This window comes from Grampus griseus (assembly GCF_964374135.1).
Source record: "Grampus griseus genome assembly, chromosome: 2".
NCBI classification, from domain to species: Eukaryota; Metazoa; Chordata; class Mammalia; order Artiodactyla; family Delphinidae; genus Grampus; species Grampus griseus.
Window position 1 is genome coordinate 149,101,836 of NC_139018.1, and position 27,939 is coordinate 149,129,774.

Genomic DNA, 27,939 nt, shown 5'->3' on the forward strand with positions numbered 1-27,939 from the left:
TGGAGTAATACACACCCTAAGTGGATGGAGTGTCCCCTCCCTTGCTGATTGCACCCAAGCAGCAGCAAACCCTGGACAGGAGTCCCGTGCAGGGCAGATGGGCTCCACTGTGAATTCAAGCTCCAGGACCTTGTATGAGACCCTAATGATGGTATGGATTTTCCCCGTTGCTCTCAGAATACGTGTTGAAATCCTAAATAAACTTGAAGCCTGTGAGTATCTTGTCTCTACCTACACCTCCAGCTTCACCCATCTCTTGTCTACACCCTCCTCTGCCCAGATTCACCCTGGGCACTCAAGCTGCATGTCGAAGCCCCTCTGGGAGTGACATCCTAATTATCGGTCTGTGTCTTGGATTTTGCTAAAAACACTTCAGCCTTCTTGCTCCTCTGGGCATTGTGGGGAAATCCATGAGACTTTAAGCAGGTAAAAAAAACAACAAAAAAGGCCAAAGTCAACACAACTATCTAAAATTCCAAATGAATTTGTTTCATTTGGGAAACTGAGGAGTTACTTTTTTCTGGAGTCAATCCCCTGAGGTTTCACCATCTCCCTGGACCCTTCAGTAGAAGATTCTACATGAAGATATCTTCCTACTGTCATTTTCTTTCTTCCCTCCATCCCCATTTTCATTATTTAAATGAGAATGGTCTGTATAACCCGTGACCATAAAGGAAACACGGGGATTGAGCCTGCCATGGTTACCTCAGGACTATAAGCCCCTTTGCCCTCTTTTTATACCTACTCTTTTTTTTTTAAACCTAACCATGATCTCTTAATTTGTTGCCCAGAGACTTTTCATAAATCTTGCATTCTTCAGTAATGTCTGGGTTAAGGAAAATCACTGGGTCATTGCTTGAATTGTTCATTCACTGAAAACCTAACACAACACTCTTGCTTGTGTTAAACAGTTGGGTAGGAAGGTAATTGATTGTCCAACTAGGGTTTTAAAGGTGCTTAGCTGGTAGAAAGGGTTCCAAAAATGAAGATCAAGCCAAAAAAATACAAATAAAATAAATAATTTCATTGTAATGATAATCACAAAGAAACAAAAACAGAGTTGGAGAGAAAGGAGTGGGTATCGGTGTGCCTTCAGTTCAGGTGGATGGGAAGGTCCCTCTGCCCTGTTCCTGGAAGAAAGAAGGAGGGGTGACTGTATGCAGGGGTGATAAGACTGGAGAAGACGGAGAGGCTGGACCATCCAGGGTCTGGACCATCCCTGGACTCTGGCTTTGTCTCCGATGCAAGAACATGAAACAAAGGGATTTTAATCGGGACAATGACCTGCTCAGATATGTGAAAGTGGGTCTGATAAAAACAGACAGGGAAGCCACACCTTAACACAGTGTGAGAATTGGCAATATTTGGAGAATGCAATTCTGAAGACAGTGGGCTCTTCATTACTATGTTGGGCTACTCTGCTGTTTTAAATTCCACAAGTCACAGTGAAATGTCCAAGCGTTTAAAATAATATATAATTGATTTATATTAAAATGTCGATAACAATGTCTCATTTTTGGTACCTGGAATTTTAAAAATCATTTGCATCCATGGAAATACAACCCAAATGTTCAGTTGCATCAAATGTGACAGGAGAAATGCAACCTTTACAGCATGTGTCCGTAGGAAGACGGATGCCTGGATTTCCCGGGAACCACATTTGAGTTTTCACACCGACCACTTTCAGTGTAAGTTTCCTGGCACTAAAACTCAGCTTCCGTGCTCCTGAGTCAGGTTCACTTGACACCCAGTTGACACTGAATCATCCGATTCCTACAGTAGGGTTCATAGGACATAGCGACACTGCCAAATACCACGTCCACAAGACATGTGGCCATTTACATCTACATTAATTAACAAAAATGAAGTAAAATGTCAAATTCAGGTCATCAATCCCACTAGCCTCATTTGAAGTGTTCAGTTGCCATATTTGAACCATCTATGGTGTGGCTATGATATTAATGAGGTGAACATTCTAGACAGGGAGGGAGCAGGACATTGCCTTACGGAAGAAAGTTCTGTTGGACAGCGCTCTGTCACAGCTTTTCCTGTTACACTCTGCAGGGTAAGCCTTTGATATAGAAAAGGAAATTGGACTCAGTGCAAAGTGTAATACACCTACTGGCTCCAGGCAATACAGGTTAAAAAGCACCCAAAGACTTATCTCGTCTATGCTGGAACTCCACATATGGTCCCACTGTTAACTCAGAAAAAGGAACTACCATCCCCCTGTCCTAACAGACACTCATTTAGCTCAGGAAGAGAGCCAAACAATAATAGTCATTGTAATAGTAATAGCGGTGATAATTATAGTTTAATGTTATGCAAATTGCTGGAAAACTGGTGCTATAAAAAGACTAACTTCATAGTGCTGCAAATACATTTCAACTAAGAGCTTCTACCAAATTGCAGGCCAGTTTAATACCTCTCCTGCCTCTGCCCCTTCTAGTCTATTCTCTTGATGGCAGGAGTCTCCTACCTTTTCCTCATCCATATCACAGACATCTGCAAGAGTTTGATCCTAATAACAGCTAAGGCATCCACGGAGTGCGCACTTCGTGCCGGACCCTGTTCCGAGTGCTTCACATCTATCGATTCATTTAATCCTCCAACATCCATGTGAAGTGATACCATTATTAACTCCACTCTGCAAATAAGAAATGAGACATTTAGAGAGAAAAGGTAACTCCTTCACAGTCACACAAGTAGAGAGAAACAGCTGAGACCTGAACACCAACAGGGCAGCCCATGGCTCATACCCTGTATCAGCGGCTCCCATTCTCAATACCTCCCAGGTTTGTTCATTAAGATTTTTAGATTCTAAAGAAAACTATGAGCAATCTCTCAGAAAAGAAAAAAAGCACAAACTAAAAAGTAACATTTAATTTCAGACGCTTTATGGACCTCAGCTCACAAAGCAACATTCTCTATATCTTTCTCCCTACATATTGACATTTAAACATCAACTTACTGCTTAGCTTCTGCCTTCCGCCATGCCTCTAAACCCTTATTCAGCGGTCCAGTCATTCTATTTAGGACTCACAAAACAAATCAACCAAGGAAATGCTCTGAGTTTTTGCTCATGTAATTCCTTGTTTTTGGAGAGCTCTTCCAAATGCCTCTTGGCAGGGATAACTGTCCGCCAGATACTTCTATTTCCCTTCTACCGTGAAGAGATGCTTCTGGGAAGAGAGTGTGAGTCTAGGTTTATGTTTCTCTGCACCCGCATGTCTCTTGGTTATGATGAGCCGTTTTCACCCAGGGAACGGAACTGGGAATGATGCCACCTCCAGGCCTGGGGGTTTGAGATCAGACCACCTTCACCCACTTCCCAGCCCTGTGCTGATTTGATGCAGATAACACAGAAACACCAGAAGTGACTTGTTAAAGACGGCAGGACCACAGGATGGAAGGACACTGTGTCCCTGAATCACTTCTTGGAGAAGCATTACCACAGCCAGGGATATTTATTTTCAAGTTTAGTTGAGAAGAATTTAAAATTTGTTTTACTATAAACCCTTGAGGTTTGGGAACTTATCTGTTAACACGCCTGGTATCACTTTAATACATGAAATTGTACCAGGATGAGTGTTGCTGTAGCAAAAAGCTAAGACACTTGGAACTACCTGCCAATAGGACAGTGGATCTCAGAAGCGTGCTGTATCGGAGTCAAGGAAGTTGTAAGCCTGAGTTATGCAGTGGTAAACATTTAGTGCAAGTACCAGCTACATTAATTTGAAAAACAGTCCCCATAGCTATGGAGTCCATAGTTGTAAGCCAAGTAGCTAGAAATGGCTAGTTTTCTTGTATATTGGTTATTATTTGGTTTCTCCTGCAAAGTGTTACCAAAAAATTATCTCAGGCAGGAACAGACTGGTGTTCCAGGAGATCAAAAATGGTTCAGTGCACCAAGCAAGAACAAGAAATACTGAACACTCCTAGACCCCAAATATTAAGAAATAAGTTTGAAAAATATTTAAAGTCAAGACACCCAGAAAGACTCCTCAGATGAACAGGAATAACAGAATCCTGATTAAGGTGTGTCTTTCCCAACGACTGTTTCAGTCATTTCAAGGTAACCTCTCAGCTGCAGAGAGGGCAAGGAGATAAGCAAGTGTTAGAATCTCATCTAGAGAACACGGAAGGCATCCCAGTCCACGGGACTGACCGGAAACAGATGGATTCAAATCTCCCTAGATCCTGGAGTGAACTGGATTGCCAAAGAACCCACAAGTTCAGAATAAAAACTCTTTGAAAGGTGTCAGACCCAAAGCTGCACGGTCAGAAAGCAGACTGTGAGCTCTGATGGAGGGCCTGAGAGTCAAAGGATCAGAACTCTTTAGTCAAAGAGGCTGCAGGCAGAGGACATTTAGGGTTTGAGGGGGTGGCAGAATGTGCCACCCAGATATGCCACCAGGGCATGAGGATTACTTTGAGCTAAAACCACTTGAATCACAGAAGGTGCAAGAAGGGTGCTCTGACCTCCCCCGCTTTCTTCCTGAGAGCAGGAGATAAAAGCCCCACGTGAAAGCCACCCCCTGTGCACCAGGAGCAAAGAAACATTCTCATCACCAGAGAAGGAGAGTCAAGCGGAGAGACATTTGTACAAACAGACCCTGTAAAATTAATTCATCTTCTGGTGTTCAGCATAGCGATTCAGTTATACACATACGTATATTCATTCTTTTTCAGATTCTTTTCTCATATAGGTTATCACAGAATATTGAGTAGAGTTCCCTGCACTATACAGTAGGTCCCTGCTGGTCGTCCATTGCTGTAACTAACCTGAAACTAACACAACACTGGCAATCAACTATACTCCAATAAAATTAAAAAAAAAAAAACCCACAAAGTTTAAAAGCTACTGATTGAAGGAATTGAAAATGACAACATAGATTGCATGCTGGATAAACTGGTACAGATCTAATTAAATTATACTGGAAAGAATATCTTATCTTTATATTATCATTGAATAAAATAACAAAATGTAAAAACAAACAAACAAACAAAAGAAACCTCTTATCTTGTTTCCCTCCCCATTTGCTTTATAGTTATTTCGCCACCATTGCCTCTTTGTCCATAAACACTTAAGCCTGGCTCTTCCTTTAATCTTCATTTCCATAGGAGGCTCCAGTGTCATGTAAAACCTATACTATGCTTTTCTCCTGTTGCTCTGTCTTGTGTCAACTTAATTCTCAGGCCCAGTCGGAGACCTTAAGAGCATAAAGGTAAAGTTCTACTTCCCCTACAGACCCCTGAACCACCGGATTGAGAGTTTTCTAAACTTTAATGTGTGGGATGTTGTGTATGGAGCATGTTAAATGCAAACTACAGAAAACCACCTAAAAAACTTCAGGGCTTCCCTGGTGGCGCAGTGGTTGAGAGTCCGCCTGCCAATGTAGGGGACACGGGTTCGTGCCCCGGTCCGGGAAGATCCCACGTGCCGCGGAGCAGCTGGGCCCGTGAGCCATGGCCGCTGAGCCTGCGCGTCCGGAGCCTGTGCTCCGCAACGGGAGAGGCCACAACAGTGAGAGGCCCGCATACTGCAAAAAAAAAAAAAACAGCTTCATATTGCATCTGGGAACTGTGATCATCATTTAAAAAAAAATCACTCCAGTTGGTTCTAATGCAAGTTCCACAGATTGAGAAGCATTGCACAATATTAAACAGTAGAAAATAAGGTGGTTCCTATTAAATTATTAATTTTTATAATTAAAATTAATATAAAGTGGAAGGCATCTCTAACCAGAGATATAGTTTCATTCCTTAGGTCTTTTGAATCATTTTACTCATTATCACTAATCCCATTTTATATATATGCACACCTAATACATACATATATATATATATATATCATGGTAAATATGTCTATATTATATATATATATTTGAGGCTTGAAATGTTTAAATAGTAACTAACATTGAGGTTTTTAAAAAGTGCTATGTGACTTTCAAACAAGAATATATCCATCAAAAGTCCTTTCCAAGGGAAAAGAGGAAAATCATACTAAGTTTAAAGACAAATTATATCACTTTGTAGATGCCAGTCAAATGAAGCATTGAAATAGCACAGACAGAACATAAAGCCAGACGAGGTATTATTTAGAAATGTCCTTCTGAATTATACTTATTCAGGGCAGAAAATGACATCTATTTTCTAAAAGACTATGTGCTATTGAAGATAACATATATGTTGTTTGAAGTTTGTAAGAAATAAAATTTTCCATAATAATGAAGGAGTAATTTATGCCTGACAAAATGACTTTGTAATCGCCGAATGAAGATAAAAGAGAATTTTGATTGTCCTAATTAATGATGATACTACAAAGGTGCCTCTGGAGCAGCATGGGCCGTGTGCAGGATTAATAAATACTATTTGATTATATGAAAAGCTGCTGCTGGTTATGCTGAATTATTAGCAGAAATGTTGATGTGTTTGCCGCGGCAGCCAAGCTGCCATTTTGGTACGTGGTAGCAGCTGCCGGGTCGGCGATGGAACGCAGACAGCAGAACCTCTCCTACTGCGTTCTCCTGTGGGGCTGTCTTAAGCAGCACAGCCATTGAGCTTTCATGAGAGAAGCTGGTGCAAGATAAAACAGTTTACCACCCGGCTCTAAAATGATACCATTTGTTGGAAGCTGTGTCCTAAAAGCCTTCAGTGGAATCTAATTCATGCAAAACAAACAAATACAAACTGCAGATTTTAGAATCTACTTGAGCCAATATGGGATTAGTGTCTGAGTATGTTCTCATGAATTAGAAATCATCAGGGGAAAGCAAAGGCCAGGGCTGAGGATAAAGAACCACTGCTCTGGCTGTAAATATGGCAAAAGTGCCGGTGGCATTTTCCTTCTTGTTTCCTCCCAACAAGGAAAGGAGCAGGTTTCTCAAGGCTTGGGCCGCTGGCTTCCCTGGGAGGCGGACCTGACATGGAGACTGTCTGAGGGGTGCTCACTGGGCGAGTTCTCAGCATCAACTTCTTGGAAGGAAAGAAGGAAGGGGCCTGACTGAGACTGTCTGATGGGTACCGAATAGCATCATCTTCAAAGAGATGCCCCTGTGGGAGGCTTCAGAATTCTGTTTCCAGCTGTAGGGCCCACTAGATATGAAAACGGACCCTTCGACTGGGAACTAAGAGTGCTGGATGAAATACATATGACAATATAATTGCACCAATTATTTGTGAAAACCATGAGGATTCTTTAGAAGTCAAATTTAAGCAAAAACAGGAAGAAAAGAGATAAACAAAGCTTAAACTGGCTTTGACCTGGAGAGCATTTTTCAAACCCAAGTGAATTGAGCCTCAGAAGTTTTGGAGCTTTGAGGGTAGCTGGAGCAGGAGACAAGGCTGAGGTCCCCAAACTGGGAAATCAAGACACCGCAGAATAACTGGGGTTGCCAATGGCCACATCTAAGGGTAATGGAGAAGAAGTTGTCACCCCCCAGGAAAGCAAGGAGAGAAAAATGTCTCCATCACATTGTATCCTGGGGCAGAGGGGAACTCAGAATTACAAGTGGGTGGTCATGTGGGGACACCACCTACGTTCTTAGTATCTGGGTGGTCAACATAAACCTCACCTGGGAATTTATCTTAGAAACCCCACTTGGCAATAGACACAGAGAACTTGCAATATCAAGTGCAAATTTTCTCTGTGAGAGCCCACATTTAACCTCAACAACGTCTCACAGAAAAACTTCTCACAGTAAAATAACTTCATCGTTCCTAATCACAATAAACAAATGAAAAGAGTATGCCATGAGCAAAAACCAGAAGAAACAATAAAAAATAATCGAAACTGAAAAACCTTAAAATGTTAGATTAGGCCAACATATAGAAGTGTGTTTAAAATACTTAAATTAATAAAAATAATTATTTAAATATGAGTAAAGACCAAGGGTCTATACAAAATCAGCAGGTAGATTTGGAAAAAAAACATTAAGGTATCAAACATAACATAAATTGAAATGTAATCATTTAGAATGAAAACTTATTGCATATGTGTAACCACAGGTTAGACATATTTGAAGAGAGAATGGGAAAACTGGAAGAAAATTTTAATCACAGTACCCAAAATCCAGCACAGAGAGATCAAATATGGAAAATATTCAAGAGAAGTTAAAAGGCAAAATTTCTAGTCTGAAGGAAATGATCATGTGTAGAGTTGGAATCCTAAAAGGAAACTAGAGACAAATACAGAGGAAATAAAATAGAAAACACTAACGCATGTGCATGCATGAGTATAAACTGATAAAAGATTCTTCACATTCAAGAATCACAAAGAATCCCAACTAAAATATGAAAAAAAAAAAATCCACCATATTACAGAGGAACTCAAGAACATCCAAAACAAAGCATGTCATAAAAACAGCGAGGTAGAAGGATGACCTACAAATGAAATCAATTTGTACCGATGTTGACTTTTCAACAAGTGAGGATCTTCAATAAATGGATTGAACAATAAATGCCAACCTAGAATTATAGACCCAGAGAAAATGTGCTTCAAGAGCGAGGGCAAAAATAAAAACTTCCCAGGAAATAGAACAAACAAACAAATTGGTTTTGCCATTACTAGATCCTAAATAAAGGAATTTCTAAAATATGTGTTTATGAAATTGGGAAGAAAGAAATTACAGAAGGAAAAGTGGGGCGCTAGCAGGTATGAGGAAGAAGAGAGTGGTACTACTTTGGGAAATTTAAATAAACGTTGTCTGAGTGTTTCTAAAAGTGGGCAATGTCCTCTAGGATTGAACAATGTCCCCAGTAAGTAACTCACCAGTGGGGCCTCTCTCCATTCACATAGAGCACTGTTGCTCTCCAGGGCATGTGAAGCTGTGTGTGGGGGGGGGGAGGGCAGTGGGAGGGAGGGCAGGGGCTCTGTTTTTCCTGGTCCAGCTTCACTCTCCAGCAGCTTCGTGCATATGGGTCTCAGTGTTCGCAATGTTCTTACTGAAGCTGTATCCGGTCTCTGTACCCCGACACCAAATTAAATCTCGGAGACAGAGTTTAGGTGAAGCAGAAAAGAATAGCTTTATTGCTTTGCCAGTCAAAGGGGGCCACAGCAGGCTGATGCCCTCAAGACTGTGTGTCCCAACCTGGAGAGGGTAGCAAAGAGTTTTATAGTAATAGTTCAAAGAGGACGGAGTGATCAGCTCACGGACTTTCTTCTGATTGGTTGGTAGTGAGGTCATCGGGAGTCAGCATCATTGACCTTCTGGTTCCAACAGTTCTGGGTTCTACATGCTTGTGGGAAGCACACAGTTAGCTTCTCCCACCTGGTGGGGGCTTCACTATCTGCAAAGCAGCTCAGAGACATTGTAATGTGTACCCCTTGAAGGGGAACAGGGACTCTGCCTCAAGGCTGCACTATTGTTTCCTTTTACTATTCCTCATTTGTCTCTGCATCGCCTCCCTTTCCTAATTAGCATCTGTTTGCACCTGCCCGTTGGAACTCAGGGAAGGTCCTGGAGGCTGAATGAAGCCTATTTCCTATAATCAAGAAATGGGGGACAGGGCTTCCCTGGTGGCACAGTGGTTAAGAATCCGCCTGCCAATGCAGGGGACATGGGTTTAATCCCCGGTCCAGGAAGATCCCACATGCTGCGGAGCAACTAAGCCTGTGCGCCACAACTACTGAAGCCCGTGCTCTGCAACAAAAGAAGCCACTGCAACAAGAAGCCTGTGCACAGCAACGAAGAGTATCCCCCGAGCTCGCGCACAGCAACAAAGACCCAACTCAGCCAAAAATAAAATAAATAAATTTATTTAAACAAAAGGAAATGGGGGACAGAGAAAGGCTTTTGTGTCCAGGAGCCCCACAGGGTCCTGCTCGTTTTCATTACCCCTTCTCACCATGGCAGCCAGACCTGTACCACGTTGCCTGGTATCTGTGCGGGTCTTTTATGAGAGTTTCCTGCCATTCTCAAAAGTGGTAGCATACTCTAACGGATCCTGGGGTCCGGCTTGCTCCCAGCACCTCCATCAGGAATGGAAGGTTTTGACTTGACTGCCTCTGTACTAACAATGCATGTGTAGCTGCACCCTGGGAACTAAGGGGCCACAGTCTCTCCCCTGGTGGCATGAAATCTCTGCCCCATGTGAGATGAATCCAGGTTTGTACCTTCCCTGTCTTTTCATCCCCTTCTCTGCGCCTGTGCCATCTGGAGCTCGAGGGTTGATTTCGTGTGTCACCTTGACAGCGCTAAGGGTCTCCCGGAGAGCTGGTCGACATTTGTGGGCGTATCTGTGAGGCTGTCTCTGGAAGAGATTAGCCCTTTGACTGAGTAAACATTATCCTCCCCAGCGTGGGTGGGCATCAGCCAATCTGCTGAGTGTCTGAATAGATCAAAATGGCAGAGGAAGGAAGAACTTGCTCTCGGGCTTGAGCATCTTTTTCTGCCCTCAGACATCAGTGCTCTTGGTTCTCGGGCCTTCAGACGTGGACTGTTCTCACACCCCCAGCTGTCCTGGGCCTCCAGCTGGCAGACAGCAGACAGTGGGACTTCTGGGCCTCCATAGTCATGTGAGTCAATCCCTCTTAATAAACCTCTTTCTATATCTTTCTGTAGATCCTATTCTGTTTCCCTGGAGAACCCTGACTAACCCACGAAGAGACTCTGTCCAATCCACCACACTGCCCCTATCATTCCTGTGAGTTCCTGGGGGGTGTCCATTGAAGAGAAGCTGCAAAAAAAAAGAGCAAACTTCCTTTTGTCTGAAGCTCTGGTAGTTCTACCCTGTCTCACTAGCCCTTGAACTGTGCTTTGTGATTTGTTGGAGGTTGTATCGATTTCCTCTTACTCCTTAGTGTGGCAGCTCCATCTCTCCTGTGCTCTGTCACACATGGGACACAAATCCTGAATCTCCTTGGAGAGCCGTCTCTTCCTGGAATCCAGGCTGTTGAGGCTCACTGAGAACTTGGCTTTCTGATAGCTGGAAAAAGTGATGTCTTGTACTTTGTCTTGCTATTTTCTTGCTGTCATTGTGAGAACAACCTCATCCCAACCTTCTACCTTCTAGACAGAGTCAGAGTCTCGCCACACCTTCTTCATATGATTTGATTGAGATATCTCTCACTCTCTGAGGAAACCTTCTCCAAACCTATGCCAACTTGCTCTTTTTTGTTTCTTCAAGCATGATACCTATTACTGCACAGTCCACTGACACATAGCATTTTAGTATTCAAGAGCTCCAAAGTACAGTGATCAAATTATTGATCATGGTATAAAATTTGAGGTCAGCAAAGAAAGATATAATGATCCTTGAAAAGACAGGACAAGAAATCTTTTTCTGTTTCTTGTTAAGTTGATTGCAGTGGTGTTATGAGAAGCGCCTTATATGGGAATAACAGCCAAGACGGCAGTATTGCTGTTTAATAAATCTTTGTGTTATTTCCCAATCATATTTCACATGGCATGGTGGAAGATGAAATCTCCTTTAAAAAGTTATGGCCCAGTTATCTTTGGATTTCTTTCAATTATCCCAGGAATTCAAAAGATCATACCTACTTATGGGTGCTGGCTTTGGTGACAAAATACTTTTCCGATATTAAAATTTGCTTACTGCACTACCACTACCTTATTTCAGACTGAATGATCAACTCCTAGACTGTCATAAGAGTCTACGAGACAGAGAGAGAGAGAGAGAGAGAGAGGGAGAGTCAAGCTTCTATTTCAAACCTTTCCCTGGCTTCCCACTACCTACATAATAAAGTCTATTCAAATGTATTCTTATTAGAAGGGCACGCAAGGCTCTGTGATCCGGCTCCTGCAGGAATATGCTGATGCCACGTATTCTATTTTATAGTTCTAATGTCAGAACCAACTTATATGGGTATTTTGCCTTTGCTTTGCTTTATGAATGAATAATTTGAAGAAAATGCTTATAATGCCCTTTCTGAGAACTCTTCAATAGAATATATCAAAAACCCACTTATTTCTTTTCCGTGCATTCATATTTTAAATCAGCTTGTGATGCCAGACTTGTTTATCTCTTTTCAGACCTGTGAAATGTATTGTCCTATGAATTCTCCCTGTGTAAAATTTTTATAAAACATAATTTCCTTAGTATCATCCTTTTCAGGGTATAGAATGGCAGTTACTTCAAAAGGAATTTTAAATAATGATTGGAGGAAATTTCAAAACAATGCATACATGAGGATTAGTGTGAAATACAAGTAACTGTGAATTAGGATTTTTAATGAGTTAAAGCTTCAGAGAAGTTATTTGAAACACCCTCGGACGATTAGATAATTATGTCTGTCTACTGCTAAGGGAGAATATTTAAGATAATCATTTTTTACAGCTTCATGATAAAATTATTTGCATGACCTTTCCACACTGATGGCAGTGCCACTTCATTTCTCCATTTGCCGTTGATCTTGTCCCATAACAATGCCAAATTATTGATCACGTGTTATGACCAAATAGTTTCACGTATTTCTTCTTTTTAGTTTTTCCTTGTTGATACCCATATCTCACAAACTAACTACGATGCTGAACCAGCAGGAAGTCTCTGCGTTTCATGGCTGCAAGGACCTTGGTGGTTGGTGTACTTCAAGATGTTAAAGAGGATAACGGAGGGATGATAATCAATATTACATTAAAAAGAATGGCAAGGAGTTTTTTTGGTGGCAAAGACAGTCATGTATTTATATCAGTGAACTTTATGGCTGTGTGTGCATGTGGTGTATGAGGGAGGGGGTATGCACTATTATCATCCCTCGTATTTCGGAAGAGGTAATTGTCAGGTAACATGCTGTCTTAGCCAATTCAAGCTGCTATAACAAATTATCACAGACTGAGTGGCCTAAACAACAAACATTCATTTCTCCTAGTTCTGGAGGCCAGATGTTCAAGATCAAGGCACCAGCAGATTCTGTGTCTGGGGAGGACCCTCTTCCTGGTTCATAGATGACGTCTTCTCACTGTGTCCTCACCTGGAGGAAGGGGTGAGGGGCTCTCTGGGGTCTCTTTTACAACGTCACTGATCCCATCATGGGGGCTCCACCCTCATGACCTCACTTCCTCCCAAAGGTCCCACCTCCTGACACCAGCCCCTTGGGGCTTAGGAATCAACATACGGGGGGACACAAACTTTGGGGAGACACAGTATTTAGTCAGTCCATAACACATGCCCAAGGTCAGATAGTTAGTAAACGTGAAGCTGTGATACAAACCCAACCAGCCTTAAAAGTTAAGAGTCCATATCCTTATATAATACATTGAGATGCACTATTCTTATTTTACCTATAAACACATGCTTTATTTTATTATTCTATGTAAATATCACCACTGAATCTTAGAGTGGTGTATATTCTTATTCACTTTATGTATTTCAATAAGAGATGAGTGATTATTTACCTTACCACTTTGTACATAACTGTCATCTTAGTTTTCTGTTTGCCCCAAGATTCTTAAAAGACTTCCAGGCAAAGAGTACTTTATACTTGTTGATGTATCCCCAACCCTCACACTAGACCTTGGCCCAAGGTAATAGCTTAATAATAGTCTGAAGAATGAGTTAATAGCATCAGATTCTTTCATGTAACTTGAGCTTGGGCAAAGGAAAGTCATTGATGCATTGTCAAAAGACCTTAAAGAATACAAGTCCTGCGGATCTGGAAGACAAGATAAAAAGACTTAAGCCTCCATATTACGTCGAGGCTTACCCTGCTGGGGATGTTGTTGCCACTTTTAAAATTTGACAAAATTGACAAATCGTGCCTTCCATTGAAGCCTTTCTGACCACCCACATGTGCTGTCTTCCTGTAGATCTAGGACACCCCTTCCAGGAGAATAAATAGGTCATGTACACAGAAAAAAAAAATGCACACTGTGATATAAAAATAAATCTTTAGAGACAAAGATGGTGAAAAAGGAGAAAGTATATTTTAAAAAGGCTACAACTAGGGATCATGATGAAATCTGAATGAAAATGTGACCTTTACTCTGATGAAGAATATCCTCTACAAATTCCATAGAATATCTCTTAGTAAATGTAATAATAAAGGTCCACTGATTAAAAGAAATTAGATCTATCGCTCATAACAGAATCTCATTGATTGAAGACACTCCTTATAATAGCTTCCTTCAAGGCAGCATCTGTCATGCATTAACCTTCTTGCCTTCATGATCATGCGAAAGGAATTTCTTGCTTATCCTGCTGGTCATATGACCCCATCCATGACATTTAATTAATTGCATCTATTGAACATAGGTTTGGGGTGTTCTAAAAATAGGGAGAAACCCATTACAAAAACAAGACATTTCCCCATATAGCTTATATTAGAATTTAATCCTACAATTTGGGTATCTGGAGATATTTTAGCCAACAGGATTATCTCTAATAAATAAGCGTATTCAAATGGATGAGTAATTTTAGAACATGTATTGTTTGTATTGAGATATATTTAGAAGCTATCATAATATGTTCCTTCACTTGAAGAATGCACTTTTAAAATACAAACCATCTTATTCTAAAAGATGAGCTAAAATTACACCAAATTCTGTAAGTATAAAGGTCAACATAAAGATTTTATCAAGAATACTAGGCAATCTATATGCATGTTTTAACGAATAAGTAGCGAAATAGGTGAACATTTTAGCAAAACACAATCTTCTCTTTTTCCAGCTGCAAACCTGTTTACTTATGTAAGCAAGAAAAAAAGAAACATAGAATTAAAAAATAAATAAAAGAAATATATTTGCATTTTTAAGCAAACACACAATTTTATTATTCACTTAAATATATTCTATGAAATACAGGGTTATATGTAACAAAATTGTATACCTTTTATGCCATGTCTCAAAAGGATAAAAGCCCTTTCCTATTGGTTGTCCATATTTTTCACAAGGGTAATTACTTTAACCCTTGTAGAAGTAAAAATAAAACTAATGATTAGCAAATGAACACCAAGGGGGGAAAGCGGGGGTGGGGTGGTAGTGGTGGGATGAATTGGGAGATTGGGATTGACATATATACACTAATATGTATAAAATAGGTAACTAATCTGAAACTGCTGTATAAAAAATGCAGCCTTTTAATTCTGGTTAGAATTTGAATCTGAAAATAAATAAATTTTATTAAAATATCTCAAAAAGAGATTAGCAGCACTCAGGTTCAATCTCTCCCTGCTCTTGTCAGTGTTTTTGCATTAATATACCCACTCTCTTTCAAAATAGGTTTTAATGAATTCACAGTTTGCAAATGATTGCTGATCTTAATGGAAAAATAATTTCAAAGAAAATCCTCAGCTATTCAAATGTCACTCACAAACATGGCAGAAAGAATTACAATAGAAGAGATAAACAGAAGTTGTGGTCATAAAGTTTATCTGCAAACTTGATAAGAATAAATCTATTACGGACTGCAGAGGATTTTGATTATGGGTTTGCCCTGCATATGGCAGAATGCTACAGCTGGTGATGCCTCTTCTGGCAGTTCTGTAATTGATGGCCATATCTCTTCATATCACGCCCAAACAAGAGGCAACGTCTGCATAATAGCAAATAAATTGCTGCAAATTGAAATACTCAGGAAAATTATTTTGACTGCACAATTTAAAAAATGTTTGATATATATTTTCACTAACTTAATATTTGACCAGGGTTTTGGTTTAAATGAGAATCAGAAAATCTCTGATGCAATCAATAGAATAACACTTCTAGTTTGCTTTGACATAAACCAAACATAATTCACAACCATGGGGTAGGAAGAAATAGAATGACCAGTGATAACTCAGACTTTTCTTTAAAATGTCCGTGGATGACAAGACTGAGCAAGCACTCAATAAATATTTTTTAATTAAAGGAATAAATGAATGAATGACCTCTTGTTTATTAATCAATCAATAAATACCATGAAGGAAATAAAGACCGACAACAAACCAAGAGGTAACATGCCAAGGATTTCACTGACAAATGGACAAAAGTGGCTAGTAATTTTTTTACAGGAAAAGAAGCTCAAACACTCTATTAACATATGAAAGAAACTCAAAGTAAAAATCAGGCACATGCAAATTGAGATTCAAAGAAATTCCATTTCACACTCACTGAATTGGCAATGTTTAAGAAATATGATAATATAAATTACTGGTGAGGGAATGGATCAGTGGAGCTCTTGTACACTATTGGTAAGAATTCAAAGTGGTAAAACTACTTTAGGAAACAATTTGACATTACCTGGTAAAGTTAGAAATCTCTATATCCTACTGCACAGCCATGCCACTCCTGCAGACATCTTGATAACATTTTTGCACAGGTGCACCTGGAAGTATTCAGAAGAATGGTCATAGCTCTACTGTTTATTAACAAACAACAAAACTAGAAACAAAGTAGGTAGTCCATCAACAAAGAGGGGATAAATATAGATTTCTACTAGTCAATTTTATATAGCAAAGAAAATGAACTAAACCACACACAATATGGATGGATCTCAGAAGACAGAGGTCAGCAGAAAGTAAAAACTCAGAAGACTACACACAGTACGAAAATGTCTTTATATCCTTCAGCAGCATAATATAACCTAATAAGATATTAATGATGCACAAAAATCTAAGAAAACATTTTTAAAAATAAATGATCTACACACAAGGTCAGTGGTTACCCTGGGGGAGAGAAAAGTGATGGGCTTAAGGAGGTGCATCCCCATGGGTGATGTGCTATTGAATTTGGGTGCTGGGCTCAGTTATGCATTTTGTTATGTGTTAGGACTTATATTCGTGATGGATGTATCATTTTGTAGATATTAAACATAAGAGTTTTTCTTAAAAAATCTGAGGTTGGATCCCCCATCTCTTGCCTTAGAACATCCAATCCCCTCACCAAGTTTTCTTCATCCTTCTTCCAACGATTTCTGGTGGCTTGCTGTGATCAGGCACCTGGACTGCCAAAACAGACTCTCAACTTTCTCCTAACTCCATTTTGTATGTTTTAAAAAGAATCTCTCACACCATTAATAAAATTAAAAATATGTTGCACAACTTTTCAAAAAGCATCCAAAAGTTTTGTGCCCCCGTGGAAGGAAATGCAAACCTTCTAGGTGGCCCATTGGGACCTTCACGGTACAGACCCTCCTGCTTTTCCAGCACCATCATCCCGGCAGCTGCACCTAAGGAGATGCAGGTCAGCAGGTGCTCTCTCCCGGTGCCAGGCCCTCGCCTACACTATGTCTCCAAGAAGGCAGGCCCGCATCAGGGCTGGGAGCATGGACTGTGGAATCTTCCTGCCTGGGCTCAAATCCTGCTGTGCCAATTTGGGCAAGTTATTGACCTCTCTGGGGCTTCATTTTCTTGCCTGTCAAATATTATGAATAACTGTCCCTACCTCACGAGGTTGATATGAGGACTAATTGATTTACTATTTGTAAAGTGCTTTGATACTGCATGAGCTCTACATAAGCGTTTGTTATGGGAAAATAGCTAGATGCCTCCTCCTAGGTCTGCTTGGGAATCCCCAGCACAAGTTTAGCTCAAGCCTTACCCCCTCTGCAAGGTTCTCCCCGAACCCCTGGGTTCTTCACGTAACGTGTAGGTTCTTATCTTTGACAGAGGGTAGCAGCCTGGTTCATAATTGTCTGTTTCCAGCTCCAAGTCCATAATCTCTCTGAAAGAATCTTTTTTCCCTGTACATTTTGTAGATGTCCCAGCATCTTGGACATACTCTGGAAAAGCTTAACAAAAGATGAACTTCGAAACAAGGAAATAGATATTACAGGACATGAGCTTGAAGAAAACAGATAAGATGTCATTCGTGTAGGTCAGAGTGGGGCCCGGGGGGGGCATCTTGTTAGAAATGTGAAAACAGTGTGTTCTGGAACAATCTCGTTCCAGACTGTGAGGGTGGTTGCTATATTTTCAGGAATATTGCAAACCAGTTGTCAAACACAGACATTGTGAGTTTACTGCCTTCACACACCCCATTTCTTCTAGCTTTAATGCCTTCCTCCAGAGTAACAATAAAAAATTCTCAAGATCCTGCTGAAATTTGATTTTTTTTTACTCATAGACTCTGTAACCATCAGAACTCACACAGAGTTGGTCTATATTCTTGTTAAAACTTTGCATACTTACTTAACATGTCACTTATATCATATGGCCCATTTCTTTAAAAAATATATTGTATGGAAGGATTTAACATACATTCTTCATGGGTATCAAGACGGCTCTGTGCAGCAACATGGATGGACCTAAGATCATCTTACTAAGTGAAGTGAGCCAGACAGAGAAAGACAAATGTCATGTGATATCGCTTATACATGGAATCTAAAAAAAAATGGTACAAATGAACTTATTTACCAAACAGAAATAGACTCACAGACATAGAAAACAAACTTATGGTTACCAAAGGGGAAAGAGTGGGGAGGGATAAATTAGGAGTTTGGGATTAACAGATACACACTACGGTATATAAAATAGAAGAACAGGGCTTCCCTGGTGGCACAGTGGTTGAGAGTCCGCCTGTCAATGCAGGGGACACGGGTTCGTGCCCCGGTCTGGGAAGATACCACATGCCGTGGAGCGGCTGGGCCCGTGAGCCATGGCCGTTGAGCCTGTGCGTCCGGAGCCTGTGCTCCGCAACAGGAGAGGCCACAACAGTGAGAGGCCCACGTACCACCAAAAAAAAAAAAAAAAAAAAAAAAAGAACAACAACAAGGACCTGCTGTACAGCACAGGGAACTATACTCAATATCTTGTAATAATCCTATAATGGAACAGAATGTAAAAAGAGAATATGTATATGGATGTATAACTGAGTCACTTTTGTATACATTGTAAATCAACTACAATTCAATACAATGCAAATAAATAAATAAATACAAATTAAAAACAACAATAAAAACCGCTCAGAAGCTGTTGAGGAAGTCTGATTTCCACTTTTCTACTATTACACCGGCTGTTATTGTCCGTCTGGATTTGAAACGATTTCTGTCCTTCCGTCTCTGCGGGGCTCAGCTGTCTGTGCTGTCCTGTCTGACCTCCGTGAGCTCACCTGCGTCACCTGTGAACACCTCTGGAGGCTCTCAGTGGCTTCCACTCATCGTACAGTGTCTGCTGAATGGGGAGAGTGCTGTATGCAGAAGGGCCGCAAGACCCGTTGGCATCACTCTGCCTGAGGAACAGTCCCTATGACTCCTAGGTCCAACTAGTCAAGACTTTACAATGGTCTTGAGGTTTCCCAGAGGCAGGAGCTGCCTAGTGAACATTTTTTGACACAAATACATTCATTGGTAGGAAAAGCCTTCTTAAGTGCCAACGTGAGTGCTCACACAGGGAGAGCAAAAGTAGTATTTTTTGTTTTGAATGATCATTGATTCTTTGAATGTAAATGACCTTCAGTTGGATTCTTCTGCTTTTATGCAGCAATCACTGGCATTTTTCCTACAATTCAACAATGAATGAAAATAGAGGAGAAGTGGATAAAATCTGCCAGACCACGGACTATCTCAGCTTTGGGGTGAACCAGGCCTCGGCCTTCTGTCTCCACCGCACCCACTAATTTTGAAGAATTTTTGGCTGATAACCTTCATACCCAGAGGAAGAGCTCCCTGGAAGTGGAGCTGGAAAACAGTGTGCTTATTTGGAAGGTTGTGATGGTCCTGGTCTGAGAGAGAAATGAGGAGAGGGAAGGGGAACAAAGATGGAGTGAATTACAAATGGAAAATCTTATTTTGGTTGTTTCTATGACTGTAACAGATGAGACCCGCCCCTGATCTCGCCTTCACCGGACAGTGCCAGTGCTGAGAAGCGAGCTGACACAGACTTGTCTTTGCTCTGTTAGTGATTTTGCTGGGTCTTCCAGTGAACCAGGAAGTTTAAAATTTTATGTAAATCAAAGACAATTCACTTCCACATTCAGAAACGAGCTAAAAGCCAGACATGAGTTTAAGTTTTCTAAGAGCGGTGTCTGGATAAATGGAGACTAGTTACTTCTCCAGTCTTCTTAAAATTACTTCTTCCTAGAATCTCCACACAGAATTTTAAAATTTCCATTGCTACTGAACCTAGCGTTTATTGGACATAATTAGGAATGCTGTCATTAAAGGTAGGTTAATTAATGCTACACATAAGTTAACATTATTTGTAAGTCAATGGGATGGTCAAATTAGACATAGTATATTTTTATTATTGTTTGAAAATGTATAAAGAAACATTCAGACATGCTTTGCTGAGCAAAATTATCTTCACTATGGAAACGATACAGCATAACGGGAAGTCTCCATTAAAAAAAAAAAGTACTTTGAATAAAGATGTAGGTGTAAAGGAAATTTAAGAGTTTCAATCAATTTTAAAAATTATTAAATGGCTCATACATGAGATCATATGCTTCTCATGACCTAAATACTTTTTTCAGCCCAAGGGTAAAGAAAATTAACAGGACTCAGTATTATTGTCTCTGCTAGGGGAAGGTGAATTCTTTTCATATTACCATGAATATGTTGGTACTATAGTAATTTTGCTTTTGCAGCTGTTAGCTCATTTCATCAAATATTGTACTAGCCATTTAATACTCAAGAGACCAGAGCAGTGCCAAAAATGCTATATAAATATGCTTGCATTAAAAAAAAAAAGTCTGTAGAGAAAGCACCATAAACATCAATGGTGACTTAACTATTGAACTTTATTTTTATGTTGCTTTATTATGCATTATAGACCAGATACTGCTATTCTGCTAAATAATGTGGTATATCTTTAATTAGATCAAGGAACAAAACCTTGAATGACATAGAGAAATGGTACTCATAGAAAAGATGACACGCTCTTTCTCTAAAGAAGAAAAAAAAAAGGAAAAGCTATTTCATGGCCTTGAAGTATTAGGGTCATAAACTGATAAAATTATCCAGAAAAGCCTTAGAGACATCAGAATATTCTCCATTTAAGCAACAATATGTTGAGGAATAAATTTCCATTTTTAGTAGCTCAGTTCTACTCTCTATAACCCCTAAAGGGCAGTGCAGCTCGATTCATCTTTGTAAGGACAAAACTGTGGTTGTTTGCCGTGCCTATTTAACGAGCTAATGTTTATCGCTGCGTCTGCCTCTTAAACACACTTATACTATGTCGGATGTAATGTCTTTTGTTATTCCTTCCTACAGGGAATTTTGGAAGGATTTAGTAAAACGATATTCTACAGAAGTTTTGGGCTTTCTTTCTTCACAAATGTATCTGTTGATAGAGCTAATTAAAATGTTTTAAGGGAAATGGAGACCTTCAGGGAGCATTTCATGATTTCGTAACACAAGTACCAGGTACACTGCACAGAATATTACCCTCCAAGAAAGAAATTACGTCAGTTTATTAATTTACTGAGTTACAAGTACACTTGGTGAAGATCATGATACTTTCTTATCAATTTCATAAATAACTGCAAAAAGACTAGCTTTTGATCTAAGTTAAAAATAAATAAGAGCTTATTAATGTCATATAGCCACATAATAATCACCTCAAAGAGCAAAGATCTTAAGTACTGACCCGCAGTCAACATTTGGGGTGAAGTAGAGACAGTTTCACTATTGCATTTAGACCCTCTGGTCTTAATATTTCAGTTTAGATAAATAAAGATATATTACAACAGATTAATAAATTTGCAGCATAGTAATTATGACCATGTCTCAAAATTTGGTGCCAAGTGGCTGGTTATTTGGATAGAATATTCTAGATTAGCATCTGGACCTGGATGCATCACTGTGGTGAAAAGGGCACCAGGGGAGCGCATTTCCCTTCTGGAATGTATGATAGAATTTAAGCGATCTTTCTAATCAAGGACTTCATATCCCCCTTAAGAAACTAGAAAAAGAAAAGCAAATAAATTTAAGAGTAATCACGATAAAGAAAAGAATACAAATTAGAGTGAGGTATTCCCTAAAATAAAGAACTCTCTCAGAAACCACAGAATTCTCACTCAAATAAATGGATGGGATAATTTACTCCATGTTCACATCAGTATAATTTGAATTTCCAATTCTACTTCTAAAAAAATATTGATTGGAATCAAATCCATTTAAGACAAATAATCCAGAGAAATTCATCTAAAATCATAATCTATGAGCCCTGTATGTTTTTGGTGTCATAAAAATTTCCCTGGGCATAGCTTTAGCGGTATCCCACAAATCCTGACGTTTGTGGGTTTTTTCTATTCATTTAGTTCAAAACACTTTCTAATTTCTCTTTTGGTCTTTACTGTGACCCATAAGTTATTTAAAAGTGTGAAATACGGTTTCCAAATATTTCAGGATTGTATAGATATCTCTGTTATGATTTTAAATTTAATTCTATTGAAGACAGAAGATGTTTTGTAACTTTGAATACTTTTAAATTTATTGATATTTCTTACAGCCTATGCTATTGATAAACATCTCCTACTGCTCTTTAATGGGCTGTGTACTTTGCTATTTTTGGTGAAATGACCTATACACACCAAAGAAGTCAAGCTGGTTGAAAGTTGTGTTCAATTCCTCTATATACTAATGGATTTATTTTTGTCCATACGTTCTATCAATCACTGAGAAATGGTTATTGACATCTCTGTCGATAATTGTGTGTTTGTCTACTTACCCTTGTAGTGTTATCATTTTTTACTTCCTGAATTTTGAAGCTCTACTGAAAGATGCATATGCCTTCAGGGTTAATAAGGTCTCTCGATGAACTGAGCAATTTATCACAATGAAGTGACACACTTTATCCCAGGAAATTATTTTTGCTTTGAAATCCACTTTTTCTGGTATTAATAAAACTATTCCAGTTTTCCTTTGATTGGTTTTATCATTTTATATCTTTTCCCAACCTCTTAATTTCATTAAAAAAAATTAATAGAGAAAATTTGACTTTGTTTAGGTATCCCATTCTGTGAATTTTACACATGTAAATATTTGTGTAAACATTACAACAATGAGGTTACAGGTCAGTTCCACCACTCTGAAAATGCTCATCTTATTGATTTTCAGTCACCCTGAGTTAGTACACCATTCCCAAATTCCAGAATTTCCTGATATATTCTGTCTCTATAGCTTTACCTTGTAAAGAATATCTTGTAAACAGAATCATAGGATGTGTAACTTCCTTCTCTCTCAGCGAAATGTCTTTGAAGTTTATCCAAGTTGGGAGTATATCAATAGTTCATTTCTTTTTATTGACTCCATTATTTGAATGGATCACACTGTCTGTCTATTGACCCACTGAAGAATTTGTGTGTTGTTTCTGGTCAATACCGAATAGAGAAGGTATAAATATTTTTTATAGAGGATCTTGTGTGAACATAGGTTTTCATTTCTCTAGGGTAAATATCTACTAGTGGGATTGCTGAGTCACATGGAAAGTACATGTTTCACTTTACATGAAACTGTCAAAATGTTTCCCAGATTACCTGTGCCATTTACATTCCCATCAGCCATGCATTAGAATCACAGCTCTCCACAACTTTGCCAGTACTTGGTATTTTCAGTATTTAAAAACTTTTAGCTTTTCTAATAGGTGTATAATGGTATCTTACCATGGTTTAGCTTACATTTCTTTACGTTTAAATTTAATGATGAACATGCACTTTTTATGCACTTACTGGATTTTCATACATATTGTTCAGTGAAATGCTTTTCCACCCTTGCCCATGAGTGGAAACCCTCACCTTAGCCCCACCCAATAACCACCATAAAAACTACAGACCAGTCCCCTCCCTGCATCCCAAGCCAGTTGGTTCCACTTGGGAGTCACTGTGCTCTCCCCAGAAAGCTGTGTTATGAGAGTAATGAAACTTTTTAGCCTCCTTGTGATGTCCAGCATCATCAGCCTCAACATCTGAACCGAATATTCGTGGAGGTCCATCCCATTCTTGTGGTGTGGCCAGAACAAGGCAGCATTGCTTGCTCTGTTTCTTTTGTTCATTTTTTGAGCCTATTAAGATGGAAAATTGCATTTTTGAAGACTTTTCTTCTTTTCTGGTAAAAGTATTGAATGCTAAATATTTTCCTCTAAATGCTGCTTTAGCTTCGCCTCACAATTTTGATATGCTCTGGTTCTATTTTCATTCCATTCAAAATAATATTTTATTTCTCTGGAGGCTATGTCTTTGAAACATGGGTTAGTTAAAAGTGATTTTGTGAATCTCCAAGTGTTCAGAGATTTTTCTATTTTTCTGTAATTGATTTCTAATTTAATCATATTATGATCAGAGAACATAAATCTGTATGGTTTTAGTTCTTTTATATTTGATAAATTTTATTTTATCAAACAGATTATTGTCTATATCAGTGAGTGTTCTATGTTCATATGAAACGAACTTTAAAAGAATATATTCTTAGGTGAAATATACTATAAATGATCAATTAGACCCAATTGGTTGAGGGTATTATTCAATCCTTGCTGAATTTCTTGTTACTATTTCTATATAATATTTGGACAGGAGTGTTTCATGTCTGGCTCTGACTTGTTTTTGTCTATTTCTCCTTAAAATTCTGCAGTTGATGAATTGCTGGAGGTTCAGTGGGGACACGTGGGAGAGGTGGGCTGAGTCTGAGGATGTGCACCCACACCTTTGAGAGTTTTATCTTCAGGAGCCCCACCAGGTCCTCACCATGAATATCAGAGAAAAATGCTCTTGGGCTTCCAACAGAGGAGTGGAGAGGAACTGTCCTGAGACAGTACAGCACTCTGTTCTTAAGAGACCTGCCTCAGGGGGAACTAGTAAACCTGCGTCTAATCCACTGGTTGAAAACCTAACCTAAACCTAGGGGACAGGAAATGCCCACCTGAAGGGGGAAATTACTGAGAAGCACAAGCAGGAGTAAGGGTGCCTGAAAGACCGTTTATCTGTCCACAACTGCCCCCTCCCTCCTTTTCTCCTATGCCTCGTACTTACTGTGGAATTGATTTATTGTCACAGTCACCTAAGTCGGAAAAACCAGCACAATTGTCGAATTTCACATTTATGATTTGGCTGGCTGTGTCTGAGCTGTTCCCTTTCAGTACGCTAATGTTTAGAGTTAATGTCTTGATTAAATTCCGGTTTAATTATTCTGATGGAAATGATTCCTGGGTGGTGACAAATGCTTTCTATTTCATCATGTTATTCAACACATCGTTTCTGATGATCCCATTTTAGTGTCACTGAGATTAATTCGTGCAGTCTGATCTTTCCATCAGAAAGTTCTGCATCAAATTTTGCTTAAGAGTGTTAATAACTAATTGATAATTTGGTGGAAAAAAAAGAGTTCATTAGGGATTGTGAGATTGTTATGTTTTAATTCTATTGCTCCTTCTGCAATTATTAACTGGAATTTATCTATAATGAAGAATATTTTTCTCATCAACTACTTATACTAAAATAAGTGTGAGAACAGAGAAAGCAGAGAGATATACAGAAAACATTTCAGAATATCTTTAGTTTATATTCATTACCATAATATTTAAGATATTTAAAAACTGTGAAAAATTTTCCAAATGTTCTATAATGTATGTGCATAGTTTTTACTAATCAGAAATACAGGTTAAGTACAATATTCTAACTGTAAAATCTGGGAAATAAGTAGTATTTAATGCATAAATTTATTTTCATTTATGCACAAAAGAAAAATGTAACAATCAATGTTTAGGCTGGTATATGTTGAAATGCCAGCAGATTGATTTTCCAAGTGAGAGAAATCAAAGGTAGTGGATTGACGGATTGACGGCATTGCAACTCTTACCTGCAGCCACAATGCCAAATAACTGGCAGTTCCTCTGAAGACATGGATTCCACGCCCCCACTCCTTGAACTTGGACTGCGTATGTCTTTCTTTGGCTAACAGAATATGAACAAATGGCAGTGAGCAGTTCCAGGACTAGGTCTCAGGGGCCATCATGTGTTTTGCTTGCCTTGCACCTTGTACTGCACCTGCCATCACCATGGAAACGTCCCAGGTGAGGCCGTGCTAAACTGGCCAGTAGCCAGCTGACACCTTGGACACAAGTATAGTTCATGCTTATTGTTTGCCACTGAAAATGTGTGGCTACCTGTTATACAACATTATTCAAAGAATTATTTATTGACATACTGGGTTAACGCTGGTGAGTCTGGACTTTGATATGCAGAATAAACAAGGTATTTGCACAAATGAAATCTTTCTACAACCTTCAAAGCTAAGTTTCAAAGTTCACTGGAGGACTTTATGCTCAGTGAAGTGAGCCAATCACAGAGGAGCAAATACTGCATGATTCCACAAATATGAGGAACCTAAACAGTCAATCTCCTAGAAGCAGAGAGAGAAAGTCAGGTGCTGGGGGGTAGGGGAGGTGTGTGTGTGTGGGAGGCATAAGGGGAGACATCGTTCAATGGATATAAAGTTTCAGTTTTGCAAGATGAGTAAGTTCTGGAGATCTTCCTTATAACACAGAACTTAAGAGTAACACACTGCATTGTGCACTGAAAACATCTATCAAGGCATTAGATTACATGTAACGTGTTCTTATTACAAAAAACAAAAACAGAAAAGAACAAAGGGCCACAGTAAACTCACATGATGGGTGTTTATTACCTTGATTGTGATGATGATTTCCTGAATGCATGTACGTGTCCAAACACATCAGATTGCATACGTTAAATATGGCCAGTTTTTTGTATATCAGTTATACTTCAAAAAAGCTGAAAAAGACCTGTCTCTAAGTTCAGAACTTAATCAGAATTCATTGTTTATTTATTATTAGAAATTATGGGGGTGTTTTAAATGTATATTTAGCTAATCTTTTTTTCATTCATCAAGAGTAGCTATCTATATATTTTTTTTTTCTCCTTTTCAACACAGCCATTTGTGGAATGTGTGTCAGTAAATAAATGGCTGTATTCTGCATGTGGTCTTTTATACTGACGTTATAAAAAGAAATTCCTACAACTCTGAGAGTTTATCATCCAGTTCACGATTCCTTTGAAAAGGAAAATCATTTAGTAACACACAAGGCATATTAGAGACGAAGGCTGCAGTGGAGGTAGCTGTAGTGGGAAAGTCGGGAGAATCACTGGGAGTCCCACCTCTACAGCGAATCTGCACTTGAGTTAACAAAACAGTTTCAGACTTATCTGCCTCACCTGTAAACTAAGAGCAATCAAATCACATACAGAGGAAATAAAACGAAATGTCATGTATCTTATTTTTAGGTGCATATGTGTATTTGTATAGATTTACTTTATACATACGTGTTTTGTAATCTTTAAAGCACTGTAGTAACATAAAATATTATAATCGTATGTCATTCCCAAACATATTTCAAGCATTCTTTGCCTTCTGCCTCTCTCATTGTTTGTTTGTTTGTTTCCATTTTGGTTTGAGCTCTATTTATTCAGCTTCCTTGTTTTACTTACGTGATAGATATCAGTAGTTCTTCCTCATTTCCTCAGATCTTAGACTGCTCTCTGGGGACAAAGTGCCCACTGACACATGAGCTCTGGAGTAGACGGGAGAGGAAGCATGTCTCCTGGGTGCATCCCAGGCCCCAGCAAGGATGACAGCCAACCCTGGGACCACAGAGTACGGGGTGGGGAGAGGTCTCGTCCCAGCAAGCAACTGGTCGCCTAAAAGCTGGTCACCTAAAAGTCACCTAAAAGCTGACTCTTGAGTGCGTCATGTTTTTAAGTGGCACCTATAAAATAGTTTAGGTCAATCGTTCGTAGCCATGTGGCCCACCCCCATCACCTATGCATTCGTCCCCGTGTCCTAGGATCAAAATGAGTCCTACACACACATCATACAAACATGAGATGCAAGTCCAGACTTCCTTCCATGTGTCATTGACCTTTTAATTGTTTTGTATCAATAGGCTGACCTTAGATTTACTTGTCAGAAGAGGTAAGGTCATGTTATAAGCACTTCCACTCCAATTTCCCAGGTGTCTTTTCTGATTAGAAAACCCTATAAACTATGTAGCTTTAAATGTACAGAATCATTATTCCTGAAGGTTTTTCTGCCCTTCATGCTCAGAGA

The 27,939-nt window shown here is 39.3% G+C and overlaps 1 long non-coding RNA gene across 1 annotated transcript; it reads right to left on the reverse strand.

The window, feature by feature from the left end:
- Nucleotides 1-2,491: 2,491 nt before the first annotated feature.
- On the reverse strand, nucleotides 2,492-25,805 carry LOC309818963. The gene is made up of 3 exons (XR_014296395.1): nucleotides 25,672-25,805; nucleotides 16,179-16,263; nucleotides 2,492-2,647 (listed from the first exon to the last, which is right to left on the reverse strand). It is a non-coding gene; the product is annotated as an uncharacterized lncRNA (long non-coding RNA).
- Between the last annotated feature and the right edge of the window lie 2,134 nt (nucleotides 25,806-27,939).